This window comes from Saimiri boliviensis, chromosome 14, assembly GCF_048565385.1.
Source record: "Saimiri boliviensis isolate mSaiBol1 chromosome 14, mSaiBol1.pri, whole genome shotgun sequence".
Classification (NCBI taxonomy): Eukaryota; Metazoa; Chordata; class Mammalia; order Primates; family Cebidae; genus Saimiri; species Saimiri boliviensis.
The window spans coordinates 21485240-21490480 of record NC_133462.1 but is presented as its reverse complement, the minus strand read 5'-3'; the positions used below and the strand labels follow the sequence as shown (position 1 = coordinate 21490480).

The window sequence follows — 5241 nt, the reverse complement described above, 5'->3', positions numbered from 1 at the left end:
GATCCTGCCATTGCCTGGGCAACAAGAGCGAAACTCCATCTCAAAAAAGAAAAAAATGGCATGATTAATTTTTTTAAAGGTTTTAAAACATTTTTGCATATGACTGCTCCTTTCTCCCCCTATTTTTTTAAAGTTGTGCTAAATTTACAGTGTCAGAGCATATAGCCAACATATAGCCATTATAAGCCATACTCTTTCTTTTTTCTTCTCATTTAGTCCAAGGTCTATAAGTAACTTATTCTGTTGTCTTTCTAGTCTTTTGTGTTGTCTGAAGCTGTTTTTTTCTCATAGATTTCTCAAGAAAGATTCATGGTAACACTATTTTCTGAGTTCCTGCAGATTCATAATAGTAATCTTTATACTTGAAAGTCAGTTTTCCTGGATTTGACATCTTTGCCTCCCATTTTCTTCCCTTGAGTATCTTAAACATATTTCTCCATTTTTTTCTGGCATAAAATATTGCTGTGAAAAAAACTTCTTCCCAGGTTAGCACCTCCAATCACGATTCACAGATTACCACTGTAAAACTTGATGAAATTAGTAATCTCGTCAGTCTCCAAATCAATCTGAATGGTGTCATTCACCCTGATGAGGGAATCAGGGTAGTGGATGGTACAAGCATGGTGAATCACCAGGTGAGGGATTCCTTTTGTGCCCACAAAGATTTTTCTTACTTCATACAGCTTGTGCTTGGCCTCCTCAGGTGTAATATAATGTACAGCAAAGCGACCATTGTTGCTACAGATCAGACAGAAATTGTCTCCCATCTTGTCAATGCTGATGACATCCATGAATCCCGCAGGATAGGTTATATCTGTTCGGACCTTGCCATCCATCTTAATAAACCACTGCGTGTAAATCTTTACTTTGTCTCCTGTCAGGGCGTACTTAAGTCTGTTCCTTAGGAAAATATGAGGCTAGACACTGTTTCAGCTTGTGGGGACCAGTGGATAGACTAGGAGCAAACACACTGTGGTCAATTTATCCAGCATCCAATGCTGCAGAGCTTCTACCTGCTTCAGATGCTTCTTAAGACCGTGATCCATGGCTGCGTTAGGCACGGAAAGAGCATGGAGAGCTCTTTCAACATGCAATTTCAAATGTTTTTGAATTTCAGGAAGCTTTTCTGACAGTATAGCTTTCAGTGTTTGTTTTCTATCTTTGCTTTGGTTTTCTTCTTCAGGGACTCTTATTACATAGGTGTTGGATCTTCTTTGCCTATTTGTGAAATATTGGTAACCTCCTCTAGAATTTCATCTCTTCCTTTATTTTTCACATTTTCCTCCTTTTAACTATTTTAAAGACATTATCTGCTGTTTTATTTGCATTCGTATTCCTCCTAGTTTAATCTTCATTTCTGAAATTTTTTCTCTTCCATTTTTAGGGGTTTTTCTCAGTTCCATAAGCTTTTCTGCTGGTCTAATTCTGACTTACATTGTTCTTGCATGTCTCATATAATTTTCTCTGTGTCTTTTACCTTATTTTGAATGAGAGGATTACAATGTTGATTTGTTTTGCGAGCATGTCTTTCTATGTGTTTTCTCTCTCTGAAGAAATGTTATTCTGCTCTTTAATCTCTTTTTAAAAATAATAACTTGGTATGGAATTTGACCTCAATTGCTTGCTCATTTTTATATAAAATTAATTTTCCTGAAATTTTAGAAGGAGGAGTGCCTCCAGGTAGCTTTTCTAATTTAAGGGAACCCCACTTCATTTATGCGGTCTCCTCCAAAATTTGGAAGTTTGCTTTTTGAGATGTGCTGGCTCTGTGCCCTTCCAGCTTTTTCATCTGGATCATCTCTTTCCTTCATCTTTATTGGCCCTGCTCTACTCAATTCAATTTCTATTCCCAACAGTTGCTTCTCAGTGTGGGACCCTATCCTGAAAGGGACTATTTCAGAGAGTCCATGGGAGTCTCCTCCAGCCCTCTGAGACCTTACCCCAGGCAGCTTGTGCTCATCCATGGTAAGAGAGGACAAACCCCCTCCTGATTTCAGTGACTGTTCCCAAATTGGTCCACTGCACTTTCCAGTTAAAACCTGTTTGCTCTTTGAGGATTATCTTTCTCTCTAGTCTGTCAAATACCCCATTAGTTCCCTATTCTTCCACATAGACACTGATACTCTAAAGGTCTTATTGCTGTTGGTTTGTCTTCGTCATTTGTGTTTTGGGGTTTCTGGGGATACTTTCCAATTAGTTTTGTTGTAAATGTCATCCATGGGTTTTTGGTTGGCCACTAGTGCTCTATTTTATTTATGAATTTGTAAAGAATAGAAAGCTCTGCCACCACTGCTGCCATCATCTTCCCAGAATTCCTTATTTTTATTTTTAATATGATCATGTGAACAGCTAATAAGAACACCAGATAACAAGATGAACACTCACTTAGCATTGTGTTACAGTTGCTAACACTATTCAGTGCAGTAACAGGCTGTACAGGTTTGCAGCCTAGGAGAATGGGCTAAACCATATAGCCTAGGTATGCAGTAGGCTGTGCCATCTAGGTTAGTGTAAGTATGCTCTATGATGCTTGCACAATGACAAAATTTATGGTACCATAAATTTATGCATTTATGGTATCAATGCATGAAGTTGGAATGAACCTAAAATCCCCAGGTATTATAATAGGTATCTAAAAACTGTTCTTACAATTTTATAAAAAACTCGATGTGTGTTTTTTCATGCGTCTAATTTCCACATTTGCTTCAGCGTCCCTGTGAGAGGCTCACATTTATCTTTCCTTTATGCTTTAACTCCATTGCCGGTGTAATGAGGATAATATCTTTAATATTAGAAAGATATTCCCTTGTAGTAATATTCCATCAAATAAGTAAAGCCAAGATTCAGAGTACCTGGCAAAGAATCAGTAACAGCCAAGAACAGATGGGTCCCTATTCAGCTTTCCATCTCAAAACTGGCTTTTTGGAGGCGACAGCAAGACCAACACCCTGAAGGCTGACTTTTCTTGAAAAAGAAAGGCCCCTCCCATCTCCAATCCCAAAGCTCCTCTATAAATATTCATAATCCAAGCTGGGAGGACTTACCCTAGGGAAGACCACTTCCTGCAACAGAGAAGACTCAACCTGTGACACAAGTGACATTTCCACTGGATAAAAAAGAAAGAGTTATTGGTACTAGGGGCATAAGAGCAGTTCAGAAGGGACCCATCTTGGTCCAGGTTCACATGAACGCACAGCCTCTGGCAGCTGTTCATCTATGATCACAGCTGGCAGAGGTGCAGGCAGATTGGTCACCAACTCAGATGCATGTGGCTCAATCCTACGGGGCCCCCCGAGGAGCTTAATGAAATGTGTCTTGAAACCACATGTCACCACCACCACAGGAAAGAAAGAGGTAGCATTGACCCATCAGCCTCCATGAGTTAAGGGTTTTCCCTAAAAATATTACCTCCCCTACATTTCCAGGTTGCACATGTGTAAGTGCTGAACGGACACCCATGGGAATCCCATGTCCCAGCATCAGAGGTCCCAAGGCAGGAATCAGGAGGCTGCAGGGAGGTACTGACAAGTTTCACCTGTGCTGAAGCAATGTGTAAAAGAGGAGGAGTGCACAAGCAGTATCCAATATAGAACCCAGTGAAGTTTTTATAATAGAGAAAGCAAACATTCTAATCAGATGTTCTACCTTTCATTACAATGTGATTGTGATGGTCAATATTGAGTGTCAACTTGATTGGATTGAAAAATGCAAAATATTGTTCCTGGGTGTGTCTGTGAGGGTGTTGCCAAAGGAGATTAACATATTTGTCAGTGGACTGGGAAAGACAGACACATCCCCTATCTGGGTGGGCATGCCAGCATGGCCAGAATAAAAAGCAGGCAGAAGAACAAGGAAAGACTGATAATAATCCGCTGACCTCCACCTTTTTCCCGTGCTGGATGCTTCCTACCCTTGAACATCAGACTCCAAGTTCTTCAGCTTCTGGACTCTTGGACCTTCAACCACAGACTGAAGGTTGCACTGTCAGCTTCCCTACTTTTGAGCTTTTGGGACTGACCGGCTTCCTTGCTCCTCAACTTGCAGACAGCCTATTGTGGGATCTCATCTTGTGATCATGTGAGTCAACACTCCTTAACAAACTCCCTTTTATATATACATCTATCCTGTTAATTCTGTCACTCTAGAGAATCCTAATACAGTGATTAATCACTTTTTGCAAGAAGTGAAGATATGTACAGAGTCTGTTTACACCAGATTTTCATTCATTACACATGCAACAAAGAACAGAATACTTTATTAGTCATCTCTACTAAAAATAAACCTGTCCCTGCTCTGATGGGAGAGTCACATCCCTAGAACATACGTGATCCACACACTCACTTCAGTGTTTCACCTTCTGAGCACTTAATGAGCTCTGCTGCAGACTAAGTGAACACAGACCAAGTTCAGCTGCTCCCCACCTGGCCAAGCAAATGAAGAGCAATTCTTCCTGTCAGATGGCATTGGCCTCATCAAAAACCACGGAGGCCCCAGACTGCCTGCCTTTCTCCCAAGACCAATTCAGAAGCCATTCTTTTTGTTTGTTTTGTTTTGTTTTGTTTTGTTTTGTTTTGTTTTAGGAGACAGAGTTGTGCTCTGTCACCCAGGCTGGAGTACAGTGGCACAATGTCAGCTCACTGCAACCTCTGCCTCCTGGGCTCGAGCGATTCCCTCGCCTCAGCCTCCTAAGTAGCTGGGACCACAAGCGTGTGCCGCCATGCCAGGCTAATTTTTTGTATTTTTAGTAGGGACAGTGTTGCACCACATTGGCCAGGCTGGCCTTGAATGCCTGACCTGAAGTGATTCGCCTGCTTTAGCCTCCCAAAATACTGGATTATAGGTATGAGCCACCATGCCTGACTTCATATCCCTTTTCAATGATCAACAATGTCATAACTGAATCTTTATGGCTTAAAGTAAGTTTTTTATATCCTTTCATATTTCATAAGTTTTCAATATTCTTCAATATCCTCTTCGACCTGGATAACATTCTTCCAATACTGCTTATTTGCCTTGACACTTTCCCTAATATAATGAAAGGATATGAGTCATGCACTTGGTAATAATGTATCAGCCAGTGATGGATCACTTATAGGATGATGGTCTCATGAGATTACAATATCATTATTTTAAATGCACCTTTTCTATGTTTAGATACACAAATGCTTACCATTGTGTTCAGTTGCCTGCAGTATTCAGTACAGGCATGTGCCATAGAGGTCAGTAGCCTAGGAGCAATAG

The 5241-nt window shown here is 40.6% G+C and overlaps 1 pseudogene; it reads right to left on the bottom strand.

Moving 5' to 3' along the window:
- Nucleotides 1-418: 418 nt before the first annotated feature.
- LOC101029616 (small ribosomal subunit protein eS4-like) lies at nucleotides 419-995 on the bottom strand (annotated as a pseudogene).
- Between the last annotated feature and the right edge of the window lie 4246 nt (nucleotides 996-5241).